We start from the raw sequence: 27,539 nt of genomic DNA, 5'->3' as shown, positions 1-27,539 counted from the left end.
TCCTCCAAAGTTAGAGACAGCGCTCCGACCTCTGACAGGGGAGTCAGAGACCCAGCCCCACCCCTTTCAAGTTGGATACTCAACTTTGGAGGGGGGGGGGAAGGGGAGTTCTGGTGGATGGCGAAGGGAAGAGACTGTAGAGCCCAAAATATGAACTACCCTGAGCCTCTTCCAGCCTTCTTCTCTTCCTCTTTGAAGCGCCGATGCTAGACAGGCAAAAAAAAAAAAAGGCGCCCATCTAGTGAAAAACTCAGCAATCAATGGGCAGGGGGGCAAAGATTGGTTCTGCCACTCCTTCTGCCCTGCCAGCTTCAGCCGGACAGGGCATTGGATACATGGAAGCCTCAAAATTCAGAGGCTTCCATCTCATAAGGGCACAACCCATAGGATTGTGGCTTTAGGCAGCTTTTCCCAACCTGTTGTTCTTCCGATGTATTGGACTACATGCTGGCCACCCTGGCTAGGAATTGTGGGAGTTATAGTCCAACACATTTGGAGGGCACCATGTTGGGGATATATATATATATATATATATATATATATATATATATATATATCTCCTTCCTGGATGCTATTGACAGAGGCTTCCATCATATATGTGCACTAAGCTGGATAGAAGCCGTGCGTCTCCCTGCATGGCGGCAGAAGATGTGAGTGATTCACCCAAAGTGTGGCCATGGGGGAGACCACCATGGGAAAGGAGAGCCATGTGGCTAAGGGGTTGGGATGTGTGGGCTAAACTCACCTACTCATGTAAAACAAAACATTAACCTGTTTGGATTTCATAAAGTCGTTTTGGTAGATTTAATAAAGTGCACTTTGTTCCTGTGCTATGGATACCCAAGAGAAAAGCAAGGAAGGGCTCACTGAAAGCCATGGATCTACCAAAACCTTACAGGATGGGGAGGAGACAGTAGACACAATCGGCTAGAAGACGTCTTCACTATCTGTCACTATCACTCCTTTGCCATAATGATCTAGTTGGTTGTTACCTGACGGTGTGCTAAGCTCTGACGAAGCAATGAATAACAGAGCCCCTCTCCTCTTCTTATGTTTTAAAGTTTGTTTTTAATGGATGATCTTGCCCAGCTACCATTTTATCAACCAGTTTGAATTCACTCCACTGCTGATTGCAGTGGGGCTGTGATGAGGGTATCTAATTAGCTAAAACCAAGTGCTTTTCGTTATTATGAATAGAGAGTTCATCTTCATCACAGATTCCACCATTTGGTCAATAAACGTGCTCGTGTCCATCTGCTCCATCTTGTCACACAGATCTGGAGCTCCATCGCGTGGATTCAGTCAGGTCTTTCCACCTTGCTAAGGCTTCTGTTTCTATCCTCTGTTTTTGTCACTGCAGCTGTCGTCTAAATTTAAACCAGCTTCGTGGAGGATCTTCTGGACTATGGACATAATGAGGGTCCCTTTATCTTTGAGGCTGTCAGACTGGTTAAAGTCTGCTCTTCCTTCCCCTGGCCTTGAGGAGAACCTGGTTCCATGGCTCCTGGCAGCCGGGTCAGGATTGGGGTCCCGATGGATGTAGCCGAAAGATGACGTGTTGGATTCACGAGGCCCAGAGTCTCTGTTTTTTTCTAACAGGTGCTGCTGTATCTGCATCAGTGCTGTTAAAAGAAGCTCTTTTGCATACACTTCCACAGAGCCTTGCTTGTCCATCCCTCTGCTTCCGGATGGGAAAGACTTCCCAGGCCCGCCTCCTCTGTCTTTTCCCTGACTGTGAGACTGGCTTTTCATGGAGGCAAACTGCATGCCCTGTGTCCTTTGGCTGGACTGAGCTCCTGATTTGTAGCTGGCAAAGGCTAAACCCTGAGTCCGAGTCTGCCTGTCGTCCCCCGCAATGAGCTTAAACAAGCGTTTCACCATGACTTCCAAAATCTCGGCTGTCTTCTGGGTGCCCGCATTGTAAAGGTTCTTCTTCAGCCCAAAAACAAAATCGGAGTCTGTCATGAGCGCCCCGGTGATATTGTGCAGGTTTTTCATCGAGGAATCTATCAGGTCAGAGATGATTTCCTTGGTGTGCCTCACAAGGACCTCTTTGAGAACGGCGCAGGCTGGAGGAGGGTGCCGGCCTTTTTGGACTTTCATGGTCTTCAAGAATGAGAGCATCATGTCTGAAGCCACCTGGTTGGCATACAGCAGCATCCCTTTGCTGACGGAAGTGCAGTCGTCTTGCTTCTTCTCTTTGTCGGAGTAGCCATCTTGGCTAGTTACTTCGCTTGTGAACGGCGGCTTGCTTCTTTCAACCCCCTCGGCCATCGTAGCCTTGACCCCTGCACTGTGGGGACTAATGGTGTGACGGATGTACTTACCAGAACTCTCCCATTTGTCCTTGATCTCCTTCTGTGTCATTTCAAGCACTAAGGAGCAGAGCTTATTGGCGTAATAGGCCATGTCGTCTGAGTTTTCTTTTCCACTCCCGGAAGTGTTGGTCGAAGTATTGTTGTTGTTTCGAGAGTCCCTGTCAAACACAATTTCGCGGCGCGTCTCCAAAGGGGTCAGCCCATGTTGGAACCCGACGGCGTACTTCTGAAGGTCATTGTTGAGCCAGCTGACCACATTGGGGTCTTCAGAGGAGCCTTGCTTGAAAAGGCAGACGGCTCCCTCTGTATTCACATGGTTGCTTTGCTCATTGTCCTTGACGATAATGACCTCCTTCTCTTCCAGGTTCACCAAGTCGAGTTGGCCAGCAGGGTCAGAGATGTTGCTGGGTGGGCCAGTGGCATCTGCATGTCGGCCCTTGACATTTAGGTTGGCGACATCAAGAAAGCAAATCACTTTGCGCTCCTGGTCTTTCTGTCCATTAGGGCTGTAGAAGTTTACTTTGCACATACCAGCCTGATTGTTGAGCCAGTTGATTTTGTGAGCCATCTTTGTTGGTTCGAAGTGGAAATGTATTGAGAGCCGTGCAGTGTTCTTCTTTCAGCTAAGCTGCTTGGATGACCCGGCCAGTCTTGGGATGTTGCCTCTGCTTAGTCTTCCATGCTCTTCCTTGCCTGCAAATAGGATTTTCTCACTTAGGTGGACACATAGCAGCAGTGACTTCACAAAGCATCAGTATCCCCCCTCCAACCAGCAATGAGTTGCCAATGCTTTAACAAAAGATTCCCTTTCCACCCACAGCTGTACCTAGAGCTGTAGAGTGTTTTTCTTTTCAGCTCAGCAGCTTTGGTGTCCCTGCCAGACTCAAGATGTTGCCTCTTTTAACTTTCCATGCTCTTCTGCCAGCAAAGGACATTTTCACTTGGATGGACATGTAGCAGCAATGACATCACAAAGCATCAGAATCACCCATCAACCAGTGAGCTGCCATGGTTTGAGCAAGAGGAAGATGTGCAAGTTTTCTTCTCTTAACCTGTCATAAATATCTAAAGATTTCAGGCAATCTCTTCGATGAGCATGGGAATAAGTGGCAGCAGGTGGACATCTGAGCAGGTAAGAACATAAGAGACACCCTGGATCAGACCAGAGGCCTATCTAGTCCAGCATTCTGTTCACACAGTGGCCAACCAGATGTTGAAGGGAAGACCACAAGCAGGAGATGAATGAAACAGCACCTCCTGCTCATCTTCCCCAGTAATTGGTATGCAGAGGTATGCTGTCTCTGATACTGGAGGGGCTAGATAACCATCATTAATTTTTAGTCCTTGAGTTTTAAAATTGTCTTAATGCTTTTTTCAGATGTTTACACTGCTGCTAGCTTTGATTCTGGTGTTTCCTTTGATTTTATTCCCTTTAAACTTAAGGGTTTTTATATATTGTGTTACTATGTTATTGTTTTTTATGGTTTTATATTTTGTTTTGTGAACCACCCAGAGAGCTTTGGTTAATGGGTGGTATAGAAATGTAATATAATCAAAATAAATAATAGCCTTTAGTAGCCTTATCCTTCATTAATTTCTCCAATCTCCTTTTAAAACCATCCAGGTTGGTGGCCATCAGTGAATTCCATAGTTTTAACTATGCACTGTGTGAAAAAGTACTTCCTTTAATCTGTGTTGAATCTCCCACCCATTTAGGTTCACTGGATGACTCCAGGTTCTAGGATCCACTTTTTCCATGGCACACATCATTTTGTACACCTCTGTCAAGTCTCTCTTTACTTCCCTTTTTTCTAAGCTACAGCCCCAAACACTGTAACCTTTTTTCATAGCAGAGTTGCTCCAGCCATTTTGGTTGTCACTTTCTGCAACCCACTGAGACCCACTTAAGAGATAAGAGAGACTCACTAGAAGGCAGGACTAGCTTGTGACTCACATATCAGTTTTACCTGGTACCAACATAGGCCATTTTTTAAAAAAATTGTCAGGGGAATGTTTCTAAGTGTCCAATTCAAATGTAATGCCTCTATTCACTAGAAAGTTCGTTTCATTTTTGTCCTGCATTAATAGCCCTCACAACTGACATAATCCAGACTAAAATGTGCTCTTGGAAAATTCATGTGCAGCCCAGTTGGATGCATACTTATTCAGGAGGAAGCAACACCAAGTTAAGGACATATCTGAGCCAAGGCTATTCACCAATTCTTGAAGTCATGTTTTGCAGTGCAAAAATGTGCCTTCTTTTGGGGGGCAATCTTTGCAAAAATGTTTGCCTTTGTGTTTAAATTGTCCTCATTTTCCCATTCACAATGCCATTTTATAGCAAAATCCACTAGGTTGTTTTTGACCCACATGGTTTTATCTACAGGAATATTAACAATCAGATGTAGCAATGATATAGTACTTTTAGAGAGTTGTCACAATGCTTCATGTACACGAACTTGCTGTAAACCTTCTGACGCCCCTGCAAGGGAGGACAGTAGTACTATTCCGATATTGCAAAGAGAAAATGTCTGAGTGAAAGTTTCTTATTCAAGCCCACATAATAAGTTTGTGGTGGAGATGAGAGGCAAACCAATGTAATGTTATCATTCCACTAGCTATGAGATCCCTGATTGGCTGGAATCGCTTATGTGACTGATGGAAGAAGCACCAAATGCTCAGGATTAATGATGGCATCCAATAGGATTGGGGGGGGGGAGTTATGTAAGTGAGTTGGAGGAAAATCTCTCCTTCAGCAAAATGTCCAGTTTCAGTTATCAGAAGTAAACTACTTCTTCTTCTTCTTCTTCTTCTTCTTCTTCTTCTTCTTCTTCTTCTTCTTCTTCTTCTTCTTCTTCTTCTCAATATATGAGTTGCCTTATAGTCTAAGCTCTCAGGGCAACATACATAATAAAAGAAAAATGATAAACCAATGATGAAACAAATAATAAAATATATTGAAAAGTATTGTTTTAAAAGCAGCCAGTGAAGGCTGGTGGCTCTGATTTTGGTGATTGAATCCATTCCGAGTTTCAGTCAGAGCCAGCCTTTCCACAAAATGGGTCCAGCACCTTGGATAGCTCCTCTGGCATTCTGTCTGGTTCTGACTGAAATCTGGAATAAATTCACAGCCCCACCAAAGTCAGAGCAACCAACCTCCACAGAAAACAGCAACAGAATTACAGCATATATATATATATATATATATATATATATATATATATATATATTAAAAAAGATGAATAAATGACCAACTAAAACCAGAGAAGCTGGTTTTAAAATGCAACATTACACGTGTATTAAAAATAAAGCAAGCAGCAGTTAAAATACTTTTAAATAGAAGTGGGCCCGTTAAATGCATTTAAAATAATTCCTTCTGCAAGCTCAAGGACCCTTCACCTTTATGTTTTCAGGTTATTATATGTCCCTTTTCCAGTTCTCCATTCTATTGAAGGTGGAGCAATTAGCATTGTAATTATATCTCAACATTCTGTTGTGCATTCTGGCACAAACAAGGCAGACTTGATATACTCCCCTCTTGAATAGACAGTTTGGCAGGCTCTAATGAACCAGACTTTGCAAAGGCTTAGTCGGCTTCCCAGGTATCTGTAATGCTGGCCTGCTTTCACCTTTCAAGGGAAGCCTAGTTGATTCCAGGCCTTTGCAGCTGGACTTTAATCTATTAAAGCAACCGGCATCCTTCCACAAGGAGAAGCTCATAAAGTACAGAAGCCAGGAAAGAACAAATCTGCCTCCTAGTGGCAGACTTCAGTTAATACCGGAACAGAGCAACATTAAAGCGAGTTGAGAGTGGACTTCCACCCTCCTGGGGGGATGTCTATACAAGGTCGCATTGGTCCCCACGGCAAGGAGTGAGTGCGAGGTTTACCTCTGAAGGAGCCGCCAACGCCACAACTGTGCCACCGTGCCCGTGCACCACCACGCCACTGTGTGTCACTGCATAGGTGCCGCAGGGCATCCCCCACTTAGAAACAACAACTTTATTTTATTTTATTTTTTTAACCTTTACGTGCTTCTCCAGTGTGGGCATCCTTCTGCCCATGCTGGAGAAGCGCGGAGGTGTTCCAGTGGCTATTTGTCTTGGGGGCCTGCCCCCTCCTCCCGTCTGGCAATGGTGACCAACAGGGGTCACTATTGTTCGGGACATGCCTCTGACACAACACCAGAGCAAGGTGACAGACAGCAGATGCTGTCGTCGCCTTGCTGCAAGAGGAAAAGGTTGGGGTAAGTCCCTAACTTTTAAAATGTGGAGCATCAGGGGAACGCTGTGGGATGGCTCTGGAATGGCCACAGCATCATATAAATGACCAGTGCCAGAGCTACCCTGGGGCTTTCACCTGGTCAAGACAACCCCCTGTACTCTGGGGGATATTTTTTCTGTTCCTCTGGGGTTAGATCCTCATGAGGTTGGTTCATTTTCTCTTGCTGTTGATACCTTATTAAAATGCTCTACATCAGCTTTCCCCCACCTGGTGCCCTCCAGATGTTCTGGGCTTCAATTCCCATCAGCCCTAGCCAGCATGGCCAATGGTCAGGAATGCTGGGACTTGTAGTCCAAAACATCTGGAGGGCACCAGGTGGGGGAAGGCTGCTCTATATCCAGATCAGTCTTTGGCAATTTCCAAGTGTGTATTGCTGGCTTACACAACACAATACTACACATCTCTATTCAGAAGTAAGTCTCACTGGGTTCAGTGGGGCCTCTTCCCAGGTAAGTAGTTAGAGGAGTGCAGTCTCAAAGCAAAGCGGAAAAACAGAGTGTTGGTGTTTGTCTGAAGAGTTAGAGGAGATGGTGGAAATGGAATGGTATGTAGAATGACAGGAGTTGAAGATTCAGGTCTGCCTGGAAGCTCCCCACCCCCACCCCAATATATGTATTTGAGCTGGTTGTGGTTATTCTGCAAATGTTTCAAAGTGCTCTGAAATATACAGGTATGTATTTTCACATCTCCCAGGTCCAAATTATAGGAATGCAAATCAATTCTAGGGGTGAGTCCTGGCTTCAAATAAGTTTGTGGGTGGGTGGAGTGGAGGACAAAAATCACTGCTGCTAGAATCCTTTGAGTATGCCACTTGGGGGCTGTCTATATGACTTATTTGCTCCGCACTGTGGCGCTGCGTCGGTTATACGATACAACCACCAATTCAGCAGATCAGTCGAATCAACCCTGGCAATCAATGGGATGACAGATATTGCAGCCAGAGATTGCCAGACTTATATTATCACGTTGGAATGATAAATGTTCACCTCCCATAATGCAATTGACTGAGGACTTAACACTCTCAACGTTTGAACGCGTGTTATATAGATGCCACTTGCGAGTGGCTACATACATGGATATTTGGTCTGCTTTCCTTGAAACCTATGTGCAACTTTCTCTCCCCCACCACTTTATTTTTTAGAAAAATAAACAGTTAAAAATAAACAGAAAAATGTTGCTATTCCTATATATGTAATGTTTCTTTTCTTTTCTTTTTCATGATTTATTTTTTGTTCTGTTTTGTTAATATTCACAATAATAATAAAAAATTCAGCCAGCAACTCACAGCCACCATGGGGCTTTTCCCCAAAGCTGCGCATTTTAAAAGTTGAGGACTTACCCCGACTTTTTCCTTTGAAGTGAGGTCATCATGGTCCTTCCACCATGTGATCTCGCTTCGGCATCAAGCTAGGGGCGTTATGGGGCGGATGGTGACCACTGATAGGTTGCCAGAAGAGGGGCAGAGAGCAGGGGGCGGGCCTGATGAGCTGAATGGCCCCTGGAAAGTCCCCGTTCCCTGCTGCTGTGGGGATTTCCTGTCCCCATCCCACAGCAGCAATACCACAGGGTTTCACTGGGAAGGAGTGGCAAAGTGGTGCCGTGAAGATACCGCCTTAGTCTGAACTTCACAAGTGTCATCAATGTTGCAGACAGCTAATTTTAGGCCTGGACTTTATGGTCTTATGGGGATTCTCTTTAGACTGCCATGTGTATTTCTTCAGCTCTGAAGCATACAGCAAACGTTTTGCTCCTTCTGTCCAGCCATTTCAGGTTAGGTTAGAACAACAAAACTGCTTGCCTTGATTTAAAAACAAACCAACTCTGAGCATGTGTAGTTTGCACTTAAATCACAGCACCGTCATCATTACAAGAATAAAATGAAGTTTGCTTCTGCTGCTTTCTTGCTCTCATCACCTGCCGCTCTCTGGCCCCAAGCTCCAGCCCTACCTGCACCATGGGGCGTCATGTTTTGCACTGGCAGCCCCATGCAGAAACTGGAGGTGATCACAGCAGCCTGGCTCCCTCTTTATGGTACTGAGCATATCTTTGGGCTCAGCCTCCACTTAAGCTGCAGGTGTTTGGTTGAAGGTGGGGCAGTTCTTCTCCCACTGACAGGCAAGGAGGCTTTGAAGCTGGGCGGGAGTTGAGGAGGAGGCAGCCCCTGAACCGGAGTTCCTTTCCCAGGGCCTGAAGTAGCTTTCTACACGCCCCCCCCCTTACCGCCCGCATCTCTTCCCCTGACATATTTTGCATTTCTCCCTCTATCTTATCTTGCTCATGTGTTTTTTCTCTCTCTGTGTTCAGTCCTCTGTTCCCAGCTGCCCCCGTTGTTTTCTGGTCCTCCGCCCTGGGCCTCAGCTGGTTCTCCACCTGTGCCCCCACCAACCATCCTGCTGAAGGAGGAGATGGCAGGTCCCCTTGATAACAAGCAGACAAAACAAAGACCTTTTGTGCTGTGATGAGTAAGGAAAGGGGGGCAGCGGGAGGGAACGTCTTGTACACACCAGACAAAGAGACATGATCAGTGGATTTGGGCTGTGTGTGAGAGTGGATTGCTACAACACTGAAGCTCTCACCTTTGCAGCTGATATCCTAGGCAGGCTGAGACTTGGTTTTCTTAGTCACTTCTTAGCCCTGATTCTGGTGAACTGTAAGCCCATCTGCCTCAATTGCCCTTCTGTAAATTTGGGCTGGGGTGGTGGCGGTCTGTCTTTTGCAAACACATGAAACTGTCCTTCCACCTAATTATTGCAGGCTGATAGCGGTCACCAGGGACTTTACTGTTCTGGGAATGCATTGTGTTGCTCTGCACTTCCTCTTAGACAACCAGAATTGACCACAGTTGGAAAAAGGACACCAGGTAGGGATAATTAACCTCAGCCTGATGGGACCAGGAAAACAAAGAAATTCCCTGGGCAAATCCCAGACCCTCTTCCCAGAGATCAGCTCCGCTCAGCAAAAAAAAATTCTGAACTGGAGCAAAGCAGTCTTTGAACATAGCTCCAAAACGAGGGCCGTTTTGGGGAAGAAAACTCCCTCCACCTCCACCCCTCCCACCTTTGCCATTCCTCCTCCTCCTCCACAGTGTTTAATATTCTTTGCAATGACAGATTCCTCTTTTTATCCCTCCACATTCCAGCCAATTATTTAATCTCAGAACAAGTGGCAATTATTTCCTGCCCAGCTGTTGGAAGGTAACTGCCTTGCCATTGCTGCCAGCAGTGAAATACCCAAGCACAGCCGTCCCCAACCTGGTGCCCTCCAGATGTTTTGTATTGCATCTCCCAGCATTCCTGATCATTAGCTATGCTGGCTGGGGCTGATGGGAGCTGAATTCCAAAACATCTGGAGGGCAGCAGGTTGGCGAAGGCTGCCCTGTCGTACTTCAGTCCCTGCCTCCTCAAGGCATGCCACTGAGAGTACAGGGCTCTTTCATCCTGTCAACCGGAGCATGAACGGCAAGGGAGGTTTCCACAAAGCCCCCTCTCCCCTGTTCAGCACCTGAGCTGCTCACTCCCTTGAACAACCCAAGGCAGAGGGAAAGGGGAGTGAGCAGCCAAGGGGCTGAAAAGGAGGGCTTTGCCAAAGGCCCCCCCTCCCCGCTCTGGAGCCTGGCGTTAACTCACTTGCAACTGAACTCTTGTTCTGCCTATATCTGCTGGACCCAGGAGCACTTTGGGGGCCATCCTTTTCTCTCTTGGAAGGAAACTGCTAGGCCCTTGCATGGATTGACTCTCTCCTGGGCCCAGAGATGGTAACAAGGCCATTCATGATCCAAGCTTGGTCATCCCTCTCCACACTCGAAGGAGCAAGGGGGAAATGCAAGGCCAGGACATAGATTGAGAGGGGCCCTCTGCTGGCAAGAACTAGCACTGGGAGAGTGTTCCAAAGTTCCTTATAGCTGCTGGAATCACACTCCCACCTCCCCGAATTAAAACTGGAGGTACACACTCCACTGTTACACACCAGGAAGCTTACTTTTAGAGTGTGCAAGAATAAGAGCTATTTGCCTTCAAAGAATTAACAGCAAAGAAGGCTGCTGTATATAGCTGGGGTGGGAAACCTCTGGACTAATAATGACCAGATGTGCCTCCTCCACTGCTTAATTTCATCCATCCCCTGGCACATTTCCTGGCTTCTTCCCACGCCCCCCACACCTTTCCCACTCTTGTACACACACATGCTCTCTGAGAAGGAACTGAAAAGAAAACAGCCATTTGAGCACTGGTATGGAAGGTTCTCGAAGCTGTAGCAGTGACCTAGGCCCAGCGTCAAGGGCAGGCATAATTGGGCACTTGCTGAGGGACCACACCCCAGCAGGGGCTCCACTGACAGGACCCATCTGGATTTACTCCTCCTTTACTCCACTGCAACCTGCTTGATCACCCATCTATCACCGTGGTGCGGACAACAGTGGTAGTGAGAAGGAGGAGCAGTAGATGCCTCTGCCTACTTGCTCCCCGGTTCTATGCCTGTCCAGCAAACAAGTAGTAGCAATGATGAGAAAGAAGATGAGACTCAAGGACACAGGTGGCAATGGTGGTGAAAAGGTAGACTCACTGAGGGTGTATTGCTCAAGGGCCCTAAAAGCCCTAGAGCTGGTATCGGGGGAAACCACCCCCAACCCCCCAAATGCTGCTGGTCTTTACTGAGGGAAGGACTGGTGAGGAGAGGAGAGTGCCTGGTCAGGTGCCACAGCGCTCCCCCCTCCCCACGTTTGCCTTTTCTCTTCCAGCAGAATATTACAAAATAGAGCGTGGTGTGTGTGTGTGTCTTTGCCTGCCTCCCGCTCCAGAGATAGTGATAGTGTTGTTCCTGTCAGTGAAACCCAACCTGAGCAACCAGAGCGTCACAAGATGGCAACAACACGCCCAGCATTATTCTTCCCACACATGATAATATTGGTATTTATCTGTGGTATTTAAAATATACTTAAGAACATTCAATATAATTGTTCAATGTATGTGGTCCCTGATGGATTCTTTTCCACAGTTTAATGGCACTTGATAGGGAAGAGAGAGAAAAAAACTGGACCTCACCTCAGGGTGAGGTAGAAGGAGAGGACCGCAAAAGGCTGTTTCTGCCCGAACCTTTATAATGTGAAGTATGGTGAGGCTGCAGTGCCACCTGCTGACCTGACTGAATTTCCCAAGCAAGCCGCTAGTCTGAAGAAGACCAGGGGGCTTCTTTAAACGAGTGATTTAGAGCACATTCCTTACTGGCCTCTCTCGGAGGTTCATGGGTCATTTTGATGATGCAATCAGCCTCCTGCGTGTCTTCCGCTCCATTTCTCAGTTTTAGCATCACAAAATAAACCTCAGAAAACCTGGCTCTTCTGATATATGTCGGGTTTGTCAGGATTTCCTGCCATGTGCAGGGGAGGTTACGCTATAAAATGCCCACTAGAGGGTGCGGTCCCATTGAAATGTACAGGCCACGTCAAGGCTGCTCTCTTCTCCGTGTAATTCTGCTTGTTTCAAACATGGAAGAGAACAAGGAAGAGAGCCAAGGTAAGTAATAGCAATCCACCACCACCACCCCGCCTCTGAAAGGCCTCCAGGTAGCCCTTGGAGCCTTGCAAACATTAACTATGCCTCTAGAGTGGAGATGCAGCCCATCAACATCGGACGTTATCAAATATGCTTCAGATGTTGCATGATATCCCTTACTTGAAAATAAACACAGCTTTATTTTACCATAAATTAGGAAGAAGCAGCTTAAATTAGCATACCAACCCCCTAGCAATCGACTGGCAGCCTGTTTCCAACAGCAGGGGTAGAAAGATGGAGGCGGAGGACCAGAGCTTGCCAAATCAGGAATGAAGAGGGTGGTAGCAGGGAAATGGCAAAGGTGAGCCATGTGAAGGGCTGAATGGGTAGATTTATAGCAATTTGAGGAGAAAAATAGAGTCAAAACCAGGTACATATATTTGCCTTGTTGCAGCCTAAGGGGAACCCAAAGGACCTCATTTCCTGGTTGGTCATGGTATGTAGGAACACTAGGGTGGCCACTAATGCATTACAATAAAAGGGGACACAGGAGGAGAGTTGCATATGCTGTTTTATATGTATAATGCAAATTTAGGAATAATTACTATAACTTAAATAGAAATGCCATGCATTTCAGCCTAGTGGGGAAGGCTGTGACCCCCCAGGTGGCCTATGTGATTGCTCAGCCCTGCTGCCCAAGTGCTCACTGTTGATGGGCAACTTCAAGGCCCCTGATCTGCTCTTCCTTCTGATGGGTCTTGATCTTTAAATCAGACAGCCCTTCAAATAGAGGGCTGTCCTCCATGAAATAGGACACCTGGCCACCCTTGGAAACTCTAGAGTAATCATCCTGGCTGCCCAGACATGTTGTGGTCTTCAGTCACACCTAAGCCAGTATTCGAGGCAGTAAACAAACAGCATCTGAAGCAGTAAGCCTATATGCAGCAGGGAACATGGGTGGGAGGGTGCTGTTGCAGTCATGCCCTGCTTTGTTGGTCCATGGTCAACAGCTGGTTGGCCACTGTGTGAACAAGGTGCTGGACTAGATGGCCCCTCGGTCTGATCCAGCAGGGCTCTTCTTATGTTCCTAAGCCAGGTTGACATGGGCTAAGTTGAGATGGTTAGATCCTTGGCCATCGATGGCTGGGCAATGATAGGGAGACCAAACAGCTGGCTAAGTCATTATTAGGGTCCTCTGAGCCAAACAAATTGTCAACCTGGCTTAGGTGGGACTGAAGACCCCAACATGGCTTGGCAGCCAGGGGTGATTACTCCAGAGTGGGGCCTATGCTTGCTGTGAGTTTCCTACGGTGGCCAGGTGTCCTATTTTATGGATGACAGCCCTCCATTTGAAGGGCTGTCTAGTTTAAAGAGAGCAAAATTAGAACTGGGAATGGGGAGCTGAAAAACGAGGCCTCTCCTTAGACTTTGATTAATCCAAGAAAAATAACAAAGATGGAGAGAGGCAAGGAACTTGGTGGGGAGGAGACAAAGAAGGGAAACAAATGAAGAGTGGGAGCGTGTGATTATGCTTAACTGGAGCCCTGGACATACCTCAGCACAGTGCCCTAGGGCAGGGTGTGGAACGTCCTTTAGCCCGAGGGCCAAATTCTGCTTCAGGGAAGCTCTAGACGGGGCCTTGTGCAACACGCCATATTGCTACGGGATGCTTATGTCCCACGGACTTCAAAGGGATTTAGAGACACTTCCTTCTCTTTATCTTGTCTTCCCTCAGGCACACCCAATGTCTGTCAAGGGAAATATTTCTAGCATACTTTTACCCATTCTAGAAAGCCATCAAAAACCAATAGGGAAGCACCAGACCTAGAAAGAATGCGAAAACAGGCACATATTCTCGCCGACGCGAATGATGACAAATTTACCGCTGCCCAAAGCATTTCAGAATAAGCTTCTTCTTCAGGGTCAATCTTGTACATCCAGATGCTAGAAAAAAGCTAAGCCCATTTACAGGAATAATTCTCTTTTGCACCATCAGGGAAACTGCATGGGAAGGAACAGCCTTTCTTATATAGCCAAAGGAAAATTCCATTCTTTCGGATGCATTCATTCCCATTCTAGAAAGCAGACTTATTTATTAAAACATTTATATCCCACCCTATATCACAAGGATCACAAGATTGGGGATACTTGGTTCAGCAATACTACAAACGAGAAGGATTTCGGAATTGTTGTAGATCACAAGCTGAGTATGAGCCAACAGTGCGATATGGCTGCAAGAAAGGCAAATGCTATTTTGGGCTGCATTAATAGAAGTATAGCTTCCAAATCACGTGAGGTACTGTTTCCTCTCTATTCGGCCCTGGTTAGGCCTCATCTAGAGTATTGCGTCCAGTTCTGGGCTCCACAATTCAAGAAGGACACAGACAAGCTGGAGCGTGTTCAGAAGAGGGCAACCAGGATGATCAGGGGTCTGGAAACAAAGCCCTATGAAGAGAGGCTGAAAGAACTGAGCATGTTTAGCCTGGAGAAGGGAAGATGGAGGGGAGACATGATAGCACTCTTCAAATACTTAAAAGGTTGTCACACAGAGGAGGGCCAGGATCTCTTCTTGATCCTCCCAGAGTGCAGGAATAACGGGCTCAAGTTAAAGGAAGCCAGATTCCAGCTGGACATCAGGAAAAACTTCCTGACTGTTAGAGCAGTACGACAATGGAATCAGTTACCTAGGGAGGTTGTGGGCTCTCCCACACTAGAGGCATTCAAGAGGCTGCTGGACAACCATCTGTCAGATGCTTTAGGGTGGATTCCTGCATTGAGCAGGGGGGTTGGACTTGATGGCCTTGTAGGCCCCTTCCAACTCTGCTATTCTATGATTCTATGATCTTGGGGTGGCATACAGACTTCCTCCAAAGGCCGTGCTGGGGTTGATGGGAGTTGCGACCCAAGACAACTAGAAAGTGTAATTGGCGATACCTTTTTTCTCCCCAACACTGAGGCCTTCCAGCACCCCATTGCTTTGCCAGATCAATTATTCTCCCATTGCCCCTGTTCCTCTCTTCCCAGGTGTGGCTGCTGCATCATTGCAAAGCAGCTTCCTTGTGGATTTCCCAGTCCTCTCCCTCCAGCCCAAATGAGAGAACAGGAGCTGCTGTTTACTGCCTTCAGCAAATCCCTTCTTTTGGACAAGTGCTGGGAAATGCTACTGGTTACAAAATAGATTGGAAGGCAGCCAGGGACACAGAGTACTAAGTTAAGTGGCAGGCAAGGACAAGGGCTGGGCCAGGGCTGGTGCAATGCTCAAGTGGAAGGGGGCATCAAAGCCATCGGCAGCATCACCCAGACATGTTACGTTCCGGGGTCACCTTGGGCATCACACAAAAGGCTGGTCTTGGAAACTGCTCTGTATTCTAGGGAGCTTCCCCCATCGAGTAAAGGTTATCCTTCACTCCCATCAACTCCAAGCAGCAAGGCCAGGAATGGTGGGAGTTGTAGTACAAAACATATGGAGGGCAGCAGCTTGGCTGTCTTAAAGTATTCCTGGATAGAAGGAGTTGTGTGGGGAGCAGTCTAGTAGCCAGTGGGGCTGCTGTTGTTCTGTTGTCCTAAGACAGCCTGTAGCCCTTCAGATGTCATTGGACTGCAATTCCCATCATTCCTGTCTATTGGCCATGCTAACTGGGCTGTTGGGAGTTGGAGACCAACACCTTCCAGGGGGCCACATGTTGCCCACCCCTCTCCTAAGAGTTAGCATACATACACACATATACCAGGAGAGGCTGGTGGCTCTGATTTCAGTGGGGCTGTGAATCCAGGCTGGGTTTCACTCAGAATAAGCCAGAACTCTAAAGGTGCTATCCAAGGTGCTGAGCCCTAGCCCCCCAAATAGCTTCAGCACCTTAGATATCTCCTTTAGAGTTCTGGCTGGTTCTGATTGAAACCAAGAATAGATTCACAGAGCCACCAGCCTCCACTGACATATGCATGTTTGCCATCCATATACCTCACCTAATGCAAAAGCTTTTCTGACGTGTGAAATTCACCACCTAGATACCTTCTTATCTTGGCTCCATTGGGATTTAAGCAGGCTAATTGCATGCAGGATTACAGCTATACAGTGCAAATATATGCATGTCTTACTCAGGAGTACGTCCCACTGAGTTCAATGGGATTTTCTCCTAGGTAAGTTTGTATAAGATTGTGTATGCCAGCCTTCCCCAACCGGCGGCCCTCGAGATGTTTTGGAGTCAAACCTCTGTAGCCTTAAACGTCTAGCCTAGATCAGCCTCAGGACTTTGCGGAGAGGCAATATACACAAAAATAGCAAAGCAATATTCAGATCTAACAAAATGTGTACTACTAGCTCATTTCCAGCTGAGAGCTTAGCTTTGAACACTAGTAAAAGCTATCATTTGCCCAACCAGAAAAGCTGACTCCTTATCAGTGGAACAGATCCTATTGAAAATCTGAAATAAACCTTTGCAGAGGTTCAAACTTAGCAGGGTGTGTGTGTGTTTTAATTATTTCAGAATTTTGCATGTCAGCATTTATAATGATAATGATTATATAAAGATAATTTTCCACTTTAGCTTTGATTATCTTTTTAAAAGTACATTCTTAAAGCTTGTTGATGAAAAATTAAAGCAGAGAATATTCAGTATTAATTGTGAGTGCGGGGTGGGGTGGGGTGAGCATATCAACCCTCTAAAGTTCTTAGGTGGGCAACTTGGTGCCTGCCAAACGTTTTTCACTACAATACTCATAAGTCCCTGTAGTTGGGAATTATGGTGACCAGACACAAAAGAGGGTAGACACCCCCCCCCACACACACATTAATTACACTTAAAAACAAAACAAAAGCAAAACTGCAATGTTAGTAGCCACTAGGAGGCAGTATGACTCCTCTGAATGTGAAGGGGTGGAGCTAAGTGAAAAGAGAAGTGTGGGCTGAACATGAGAAATGGTGCGGCGGGAGGGCTTGAAGGCCACTGATGCAAGAAGGGAGTTCTGCCAGTAGATGTGGCATAATTGATGCTTGCAGTGGGCATAGAAAAAGTTGTAGGGAGAACAGCAGCAGCAGAGTGGAGTCAGACCCAGTGGAGAATAGCAACCGAGGGAGAGTTACTCAGGGAACTGAGGAGGAGGAGGGGGGTATCTTCTGACACCATCATACTTCCGCTACACATAGTAGTGGCATAATTGCACTTGGTGGTGCAACAGGGTACTAACATTGTGCAGCCAAAGTGAGTGACTTATGGACCCACGCTGCAATTGCTTAATTGATGTAGTTCAGCCTTCCGCACCTGGGTCCTTCCATCAGCCCCAGACAGCACAGCGGTCATAGGAGTTGTAATCCAAAACCTCTGGAGAGATACAGGTTGGAGAAGGCTAATGTACGAGGTGGAACTTCACTTGATATAGTGACGCAGGGAGGGCAAGGTGATGGATATAGCAGCACAGAGAGGGCAAGGTAAGAGAAGCTTTCGTGGCGCAAGGGAGCCAGTATCAGCTATTGTCTTGGAGGCCTAATGTCATTTACCACCTTGGACGCCAGAGGGCATAAGGTAGCAGTTGCAGGTTCAAGCCATAGATAAGCCTCTGAGATTTTAACAGAGAACAGAAGAGGATTAAGTTCTGAAACTGGATCAGTCTTTGATTATATGCAAAGGCTTCCCCTAGACCAGGAGCTGGCAACCTGTAGCCCTCCAGACGTTGTTGGATTACAATTCCCACCATGCCTCATTATTGGCTGCATTGGCTGGGACTGATGGCAGCTGTAGTCCAATAATAGCTAGAGGGCCACAAGTTGTCATCGTTGTCCCCTTCTGGGGGAAGCCTTCTCCTATACACAAGCAAAGATCAAATTTCTCAGAGCTTGGGGAAGTGGTGGTGGGGCTTAATGAATCCTACATCACCTGCCTTTGCCCAGTTTTAGCCAAATCGCACCCCATAGCCTTTTAACCCCCATAGCTAAGATGGTGGTACAAAAGTTAAGGAGGATCCCCTTCTGCCCTTCTTGTAATCTGACCACTAGTCGGGATATGGAGGGATAGTGTAGACTTCCTTCATCCACAGCCCCTAAAACAAGGCTGGACACCCCTTTATCAAACTCGGTTAAATGGACTTGCCCATATCAATCAGCCAAGTTTATTTCTTTAAAAACCATTGGTCATCATAAGAGTTGACCTAATGATGACAAGGGTTATGTTAAGCTGAGTTTACTGAAGTTGTTCTCATGGGCCATTCTGACCCCATACGTGCAGTATCTGTGAGAGCTTTTACAGGTGAGGCAGAAGCAGATGGAGAGAAGGTGCAAGTGAGTTGCTCAACCTCTGTTCACATGCCTTGGGCAACTGTAGCATCTAGCCCAGAGGGAGATACATGAGTTGTATGTACCCATAATGGGAGCAGGTGGGTTCCCCTTTGGGGAAGGCATAGAAGTTCCCTTTTTGCACAAGAGGTGGAAGGAACAGTAACCATTATTCACTGACTCACCCTTCCTCTCTCTCCCATTAGCTTCCATGTCAGCTGCAAAGAAGTTTGCAGAGCTGGCCGTCTGGCAATATGGGAAGTGTTCCCTTTGCAAATGCCCCTAGAAGCTAGCTTGTTGATCACCAAGCCTGGGCATCTCATCCGAAGCATCGTTAGCCCACGAGTGTTGCTGCAAGTTCTAGCCCCTTGTGTGCCTTGCCCCTACCCCACATACTGTACCCTGGGATTGCATGCAAGGAGAGGTGGTCGCCATTTCCTTGCCTCAGACAAGACTTGGACCTCTGTTTCATGCTGGTTGCCACCCAGAGGAACAGCATGGTTGCCTTGCCTTTCCCTGTGCTCCCTTTCCCCTGAGCTGTCTTTCATACGCATCAGTGGCTTCTAGCACCAGGACTGAGCACATGGGGGAAGCACAGAAATAGCTCCTCTCTAGGGTCTGCAGTGCATTTGGCAGCTGCTTCTCTCTAGTCTGCAAGCACATGCAGGAAAACAGCACTACAGCAGGCTTTTATTAAGCCAGCCTGGGCCGGTTTCTCCTGGTCCCCCACAACCACCTGGCTTTCCTTCTGGTCAGGCCCAGCCCTAGACGCAGTGAGGTAATTGCCTCAGGTGACAGATACTGGGGGGCAGTCATGCCATCTCCAGAGGGCCTTACCTGTTCCTCTCTGCTGGAGGATGGAGGTGAGTATGACACACAGCCTGCCCTGAACCCCTAAATGAGTCTGCTGTCTGGAGTGTGGTGGAGATTGCTGCCCCATCGCCAGTGTCAAACTAAGGCCATTTCTGCACCTGCCTTTTCCCCCAGGATCGTCCCTGGATCATCTCTGTGCATCCAAATGACACACAGGGGATCCCAGGAGCAGGCAGGGATGATCCCTCCATTTTCCTGGGATAATATTTAGGTGTAGAAAGGGCCTAATCTGCCAATCAAGCTGGCTTCTGTATATGGAACAGGGTGGGTTGCCAAATTGTCCTTTGCCCCAGGAAGCAAAACGTTCAAAGTTGCTGATCAAAGTTGGGCAACTTGGGGCCTTCCAGATAATTTAATTTTGGCTTACAACTTCTACAATCCCTCACCATTGGCTATGCTGGCTAGTGCTGATGGGAGGTGTAGGCCTCTTCTCCCCTCATTTCCATTGCCCTGCCTTTCCACTGGAGGATGAAGCACTCTGGGCAAGGACAAAATGTCAGTGTTCTGTTCTGTACAGTATGGAGGGCCCTACTAGGGCTACAGAAATGCTTAGCAGCAGCAGGGTTGATCTGAACCATATCCACTGGCACATCTCTTTTGGTGTCAACCATGAGCTTCTCTGTTAGCTCCTCTGCCCCCATCTGCCATTGAAGAGCAAAATACAATAAAATAAAGGAATATGTACACGACAAACTATGTTGTATCCAAAAAATGCACAGAAATGAGACTAGCAAAGAGCAAGTCACCAGTGACATGCAGCAAAATATTGTGCGAATGAGGTGGTAGAGTCCTGAAGCAGTGGAGTAGACTGTACCACTTCAGGGTGCAGGAAGTAGATCACAGTTTTGAATGCTCCTGTACATTAAAAGAACAACAAAACACCCTGAAAGTAGAAAGCCAGTCCACCAGGAAGTGGTCTGGGCTAAAAACATATGCTCTGCTACAGTCCCCTCCAGCTTAAGGTGGTCCCACTGAACATCTGAGTAAACATTGATAGGATTAGGTGCATGTCCATTAGAGGAACATCAACAGAATGCACAAATAAGTTATAAGAATGCACAAATAGTATGTGCTGGGCAACCTGACAAAATCCAGTTTACTCCTTTTCATGCAGTGAAGAATAACAGGGTTTCTCTACTGCACCTGAGGCACAATCCATAGTCAGATACAATTCCCTTTACATCTGTCAATCAAGATGGGATAAGTACAGGATCTGATAACTTGTTCATAAATGATCCGGAATTAGGAGTGAGCAGTGAACTGGCCAAGTTTGCCAATGGCACCAAATTATTTAGGGTGGATAAAACAAAAAGGGATTGTAAGGAGCTCCAAAATATCTCTTCAAATTGGGAAAGCGGGCATCCAAATGGCAAATGGTTCAGTGTAAGCAAGTATAAAATGATGCACATTAGGGCAAAAAAATCCCAACTTCAAGTATAACCTGATGGGATCTGAGCTAGTGGTGATCAACCAAGAACAAGATCTTGGGGTTGTGGGGATAGCTTGATGAAATATGTTTACTCAGTGTGCAGCTGTTACAAAAAAGCCTAACACCATGTTAGTCATAATTAGAAAAGGAACTGAGAATAAAACTGCCCATATCACACTGCCCTTATAGAAATCTTTGGTGCAACCATACTTGGAATACTGTGTCACCGCACCTAAAAAAAGATATTGTAGAGCTGGAAGAAGTGCAGAAAGGGACAACTAAAATGATCAAGGGGCTGAAGCATCTCCCCTATGAGGGAAGGTTACAACAGCTGGGATTGTTTAGCTTTGAAAAAAGGAGGTTAAGGTGAGACATGATAGAGGTGTCTACATGATGTGGAGAATGTGGATAGGGAGAGATTCCCCCCCCCCCACTCAAAATACTAGAACTTGGGATCATCCCATGAAGCTGATTGGTGGGAGATTCAGGACAGATAAAAGAAAGTACTTCTTCACACAATGCATAGCTATGGAATTTGCCACCTCAAGATGTAATGATGGCCACTAATTTGGATGGCTTTAAAAGGGGTTTAGATAAATTCCTGGAGACAGCAATCAATGGCTACTAGTCCTGATGGCTATGTGCTACCTCCAGTATCAGAGGCAGTAAGCCTATAAAAACCAGTTGCTGAGGAACATGGGCGGGAGAGTGCTCTTGCACCCATGTCCTGCTTGTGGGTTCCTGGTCAACAGCTGGTTGGCTACTGTATGAACAGAATGCTGGACTAGATGAACCTTTGGTCTGATCCAGCATGGCTCTTCTTACGTTATTAATAGTTCCAGACAAGGCTTAAATTCAACAGCATTCTATTGATGTCTTTCAGTCCCAATCCAGACACGTTGTTGTTGTTGTTGTTGTTACCGTATTTCTTCGATTGTAAGACACCATCGATTGTAAGACGCACACTAATTTCAGTACCACCAACAGAAAAAAAGCTTTGATTCTAAGAATAATAATTGCACCCACGATTCTAAGATGCACCCCGTTTTTAGAGATGTTTATATGGGGGGGGGAGTGTGTCTTACAATCGAAGAAATACGGTGGTATTATTATTATTATTATTATTATTATTTATTTATTTATTTATTTGTATCTTGCCTTTTGCCCAATACTGGACCTCAAGGTGGCCTTACAAAATTTAAAACATATACATTTTAAAACCTAGGAAAAGAAATGTACATTTTTTTTAAAAAAAATTTACAATATTAAAACATGAAATTTAAAATACATGACAATTTTACAAGTCCTTAACATAGACTTGACCCCCACCCCCAGGTAATCTTCCCATAGGGTTTGGCACCTTTTCTTCTTGACAGCATTTCATGTGCTTTTAATAGCTAAAACAAAGAACAAAGTATCTTATGGCACCTTAAAGACAGGTTAATTCTGACGTAAGCTTTCTTGGACACTGACCACTTCAACAGATGCATGATGTATTAACTTCAAATTAGCAGATCTATATACCCAGGCAGGTGTGTGTGTGTGTGTGTGTGTGTGTATAGATGTAAACTGTCTTGTCAGAGAGAATTGAAATTCAGGAACATGCAGTCAGTGATGATAACCTTAACAGCTGCTATTCACAAAGGTGATAACACAGATATTACTGTAACAGAGATATCACTGCAATGTCGCAACGTTTTGTGACTGGCAACTGTTAGTACACTGCCTGTTGGTTTTTTGCATTTCGGTTCCCACTGACAACACAGTTTACATTCACACCCTGCTCCAGAATGGGTATTTAAATCCGCCAAATGCAGTTGACACTTCATGTATCTGATGAAGTGGGCAGTGTCCACAAAAGCTTATGCCAAAATAAATCTGTTAGTCTTTAAGGTGCTACAAGATTCTTGGTTGTTTTGCTGCAACAGTCTAACATGGCTACTCCTCTGGAAATCATTATAGTAGTATGAAATTCAATAGATGCAATTCTTCCTGTCATCGTGAAGCAGCAGTTGTTGAATGCAGCTGTTAAAAGGCGCAGGAGAGCCTGTGAGGAGATGATGTGGCAGCTTTCTCCCTTATGAAGTAAGCTGTAGTCCAAAAAAGCCAATGCCAGAATAAGTCTGTTATTACTTAAGATGCTTTTGTGTGAGCGTCTGATGTATGCAGTCGATTGACATAAATTCAGTTAGCATGACAATTGACAAATATGCTTACTCAACATACAAGCACAAATGGGGAATTCCACAGCAACAAACCAGGATTTCCCACTAAATAAACCAGGAGTGGATGGCCTGTAGCTCTCCAGATGTTGGACTACAACTCCCGTCATTCCTGACCATTGGCCATAGAGTTCAAGAGCATCTGATGGGCTACAGATCCCCCTACCCTAGAGTAAAAACTCACTAGGAAGCTGCAGAAATTCTAGTTTCCTAGCAAGAGTGTTTCTATGATGATACATATATTTTCAAATACCTGTTCATCATAAAGACTCTTTATATTTTACTTTTAAAAATTTACCTGGAATTTGTACTGTGTGAAAAGACCCTAGGGTTGTTGTGTTATTACAGAAAAGAAGGATGAGAATGTACAAAACTAAGCTATTCCTCAGAAATTTATTCATTTTGTGCTTATTTATTGATTTTTGATCTTTCTACCAAAAATGGCACTTTATAGAGCCATTTTTAAAATTGATTTACTGAAATACAATGAAAACGTAACAGTTGCTGAATAAAATAAATAAGAATAAAAGACTAAAGAACAGCATGCAACCCAAGAGTGTCACTTACAGGCCAAAGACTCCTTGGATAAAGCAGGCTTTGCCTGCCAGTGAAAGGACAACAGAGAGGGAGCAAACCTAGCCTCCCTTGGGAGGAGTTCCACAGCCTGGGAGCAGCCACTGAAAAGGCCCTCTCTTGGGTCATCACCAAATACACCTCTGAAGGCAGTGGTCTCAAAAGAAGAGCCTCTCAGAAATCCTTAAGAACTGGGCAGGCTCGTAGGAGAGAAGGCAGTAGGCTTTATATAGGTCATAACTAGCACTTTGAATTCTGCCTGTAAACAGAAGCTCCTGTAACCAACAACCACTTAACAGTCTGGCTACAGCATTCTGGATGGAACAGCTGAAGTTTCTGAACAGTTTTCAAAGGCAGTCCCACATAGAGCATATTACAGTAGTCCAAACAGGATGTAACTAACACCTGCGTGACCGACCATGGCCAGATCAAACACCTTTAGGAATGGGCGCAGTTGGTGCACCAGCCTCAGCTATGCATACACACACACTCCTGGACAATGCCAAGACCTGGGCAAGTCTAAGAGTTCACCCAAACTGCGAGTTTGAGTCTTCAGGGGGAATGTAACCCTATCAAGCACACAGTGAATCCCTATTCCCTGATCTGCCTTTTGACTGATGAAAAGCAATTCTTGTCTGGACTAAACTACATTTAGCTTTCCCTCATCCAGTCCATTATGGACATCAGAACAACTTTGGTGGATTTAGATGGAAAGAAAAGTTAAAACTGGGTGTCATCAGCATACTGGTGGCATTAAACCCCAGAACTCTGGAAAATCTCTTCCAGTAGTTTCATGTCTATGTTATATAACATGGGGGATAAGATGAAACCCTGATGGACACCACTGGCTGATGGCCACAGCATCAAACAGGAATCCTCCAGCACCACCTTCTGAGATTCAAGAAGGGCTGGAGCCACCATATAACAGTGCCTCTCGGTCTCATCTCAGACAGACACCTCAGAAGGTTACCATGACCAATGGTGTAGAAAGCCACCTAAAGGTCCAGCAGAACTAACAGAGACACTCTTCCCCCTGTCGAGTGCCCAGCATATATTGACCACTAAGGAGAACAAAGCAGTCTCTAAGGAGAACAAAGCATATGTGTTATCTTTGTGTGCAGTCTTTTACTTGTGTGTTTAAACACTGCCACTGCTTCATGTCCTTGATTCAAATCTTTGTGTTTAATCTTGTATTTGGAGTTTAAGTCATTAGGAACCTTTGCACATATGCTTAGTAGTAAATCCCATGGATAAACAAGATTGCAGCCTGCATATTAGAAAAACACCTGTAACAGGGACCAAAACTCCAGAAGAGGAGAAAATGGGCTCTGGATTACTTGGCACTGAAAACAGCTGTTGGTACACTCATGAAGAGTGGGTGGGATTCTGATGCTTCTAGAAAAAGGAGAAAAGTAAGGCACTTTTCTAGCTAGTGTCCTGGACTTTAGACATGTGAATCTGCGAAGGATCGGGAGACGCTTCCTATATTTTTAGATATGGCACTGCCATGCTGGCTTGGGATGTTGGGAAATTGTAGTTCAATACCTCTACAGGGCACCAGATTGGGGATTTTATTTTATTTATTTATTTTATTTATTTATTTCATTTCTGTACCACCCCATAGCCGAAGCTTTCTGGGTGGTTCACAAAAATCAAAACCTCAAAGTACAGTGTTAAAACACTATAAAATATAAAATCTTAAAACTACAATATAAAAGTACAAGTAGAATAAAACCTAGCAGCAATGCAGACATTTAAAATACACATTTAAAACAGCAGAGCTAAAACACTAGAATGCTAAAATGCTAGGCAAATGAAAAGGTCTTCACCTGGTGCTGAAAAGAGTCTAATGTAGGTCTCTAGGGAGCTCATTCCACAGCTGAGGTGCCACAGCAGAAAAGACCCTCTTCCTGATAGCTACTTTAGGCTAGCATCCCATCCAAATAGCAGAACTAGACATCAGAGTGAAGAATTGTAGCCTAGCTTCCTCCCTGACATGTTCATTGTCTATTTTTAGATGTGTGTGTGGAGGAGGAGCATTCCACCACATGAATGAAGGCTGATCTGGTACAATTCCCACACAAGTTTACCACTTCATCTGCTGTTTGTGAAAAGAACTGGCTTTCCTTTGTTCAGTGTTATCTGAGGCGATTGACTGTGAATTGAGTAATATATCTGTAATTACTATAAACTGTTTCTTGAATCAGGACTATGTCTTGGTCATCTGGTGACACCATGACTCCCTCCTCATCCAAGGCTCCCATACAGCACAAATTCCTTTGTTCTCTTTCTTGCTAAATTTATCACAAGATCTGAGCTGTTCCATCTTGTCTTTCTCGGCCATCAAAGCATGCTTACATTTTTTTAAAAAACTTGTCATCTAGTTTGTATCAGTCCAAGACTTTGTACATTTTAGAAATGCATTTGCCTAAAGTGCTTAACTACCATCTTTCTGATCCATTGCAAAAGAAATTGGAGATTTGTACAGGACGCCCCCACCCGCCTCCACATTAATCACTGATTCCTATGTTGGCCTAGAGGATAGCTGGTAAAAGTAGGAAAAAAACATATCCTTTATTGGACCAGCTTAAGTGTGCAAACTCTTGATTTTCACAGAACTCTTTATCAGATGGGTTTTTGAACTATCAGATGAACAGTTCTTCATCTCAAAGATATTATACTTCCACATCAAACTGTTCATCTCAAAGATATACATAGTCCCACATCAAATTAAGTTAGTCCTACGACAGGTAAAATGGTATCTTCTTTGTACTTCATTTTCTCATGATACATGCTTTTATGCATTAATTCCTAGATGCTATGATTTTGGAAGTTTCCCTGAATTTGCAGGTGACAGGCAAGTTATTGACCCAGTTTGTATGATATGCTGGGCTTATCGGTGTGTGTGTTAACTTATGTTGAGCTGTGCTGGGTAACATTTTGAATATGCAACCCCTACTTGGGTTGCTGTATTAGCAACCTTCCCATAATCCTGGGTTAATTGTACGGTTATGCGGCACGTGGGCTGCAGTTCATTGTGGGTTAAACAACCCCAGATGAGCCTGGCATGTCATGCGAACTGGCTTATGTGAAATGGGAATCTCTTTCCTTCTTACCATGATCTTCAGTTAATAAAGTAAAGAAAATGTGTGGTCTCCCTGACATGTATAGAGTCATCACTCCATGACCTGAATCGATGAACCTCAGACTTAATATATATATATATATATATATATATATATATATTCTCAAAGATCAGGCATGAGCACATGCTAACAAAGCCAACAGAGCCAGTGTGGTGTAGTGGCTAAGGTTTTGGACTGGGAATCGGGAGATCCGGGTTCTAGTCCCCACTTGACCATAGAAACCCACTAGGTGATTTTGGGCCAGTCGCAAACTCTCAGCCCAACCTACCTCACAGGGTTGTTGTTGTGAGGATAAAATGGAGAGGAGGATGAGGATGTATGCCACCTTTGGTTCATTGGAGGAAAAAAAGGTGGGATATAAATGCAATAATAAATAAATAAAAATAGTCTTGGGGTCTGCAGTTGCACTGACAGGAGTGTGAACACTGCAGACTAGAACCTGGGTTAAAACCACTGAAAAATGGAAGCCTGGGATAAAACACATTAGCCAGGCTGAAACTTGCTGTAAAAATTATACTCACCCTAGGGAGGTCAGCAAATACCACTTATGTGGAAAAGCCAAACGCTGTACAGGTATCCACCCCAGCCACTGCAGGGTGGGTGGGGACAGATCTGGATATAGTGATGGCACAGCTAATGGTGGACAATCTTGTCTGGAGATCAGCGGGGGAGTTTAACTCTGTTGGTCTTGCTTGATCTTTCAGTACTGGGATTTGTCCTATAGAGTCCTGCAAAGGTCTATATTGGGATGCACAACCTTTTCAACCCTGAGGGCTGCATCAATGGAGTGGATGTGGATGTCCATGCAGACACACTTTTACTCACTCTCTCTCACACACACTCCTTTGGGATCACTGAGGGAGAGAGAATGCTAAATCATGCGCACGCACATACACAGAACCTTCAGACAGCTTTGAGGTTGCTGGGTAGAGAACACA

The 27,539-nt window shown here is 45.4% G+C and overlaps 1 pseudogene; it reads right to left on the bottom strand.

The window, feature by feature from the left end:
- Positions 1-1,164: 1,164 nt before the first annotated feature.
- LOC134393303 (A-kinase anchor protein 4-like) lies at positions 1,165-2,886 on the bottom strand (annotated as a pseudogene).
- Between the last annotated feature and the right edge of the window lie 24,653 nt (positions 2,887-27,539).

Source organism: Elgaria multicarinata, chromosome 2 (assembly GCF_023053635.1).
Source record: "Elgaria multicarinata webbii isolate HBS135686 ecotype San Diego chromosome 2, rElgMul1.1.pri, whole genome shotgun sequence".
In the NCBI taxonomy this organism is placed as follows: Eukaryota; Metazoa; Chordata; class Lepidosauria; order Squamata; family Anguidae; genus Elgaria; species Elgaria multicarinata.
This window is presented reverse-complemented; position numbering and strand designations above follow the sequence as displayed.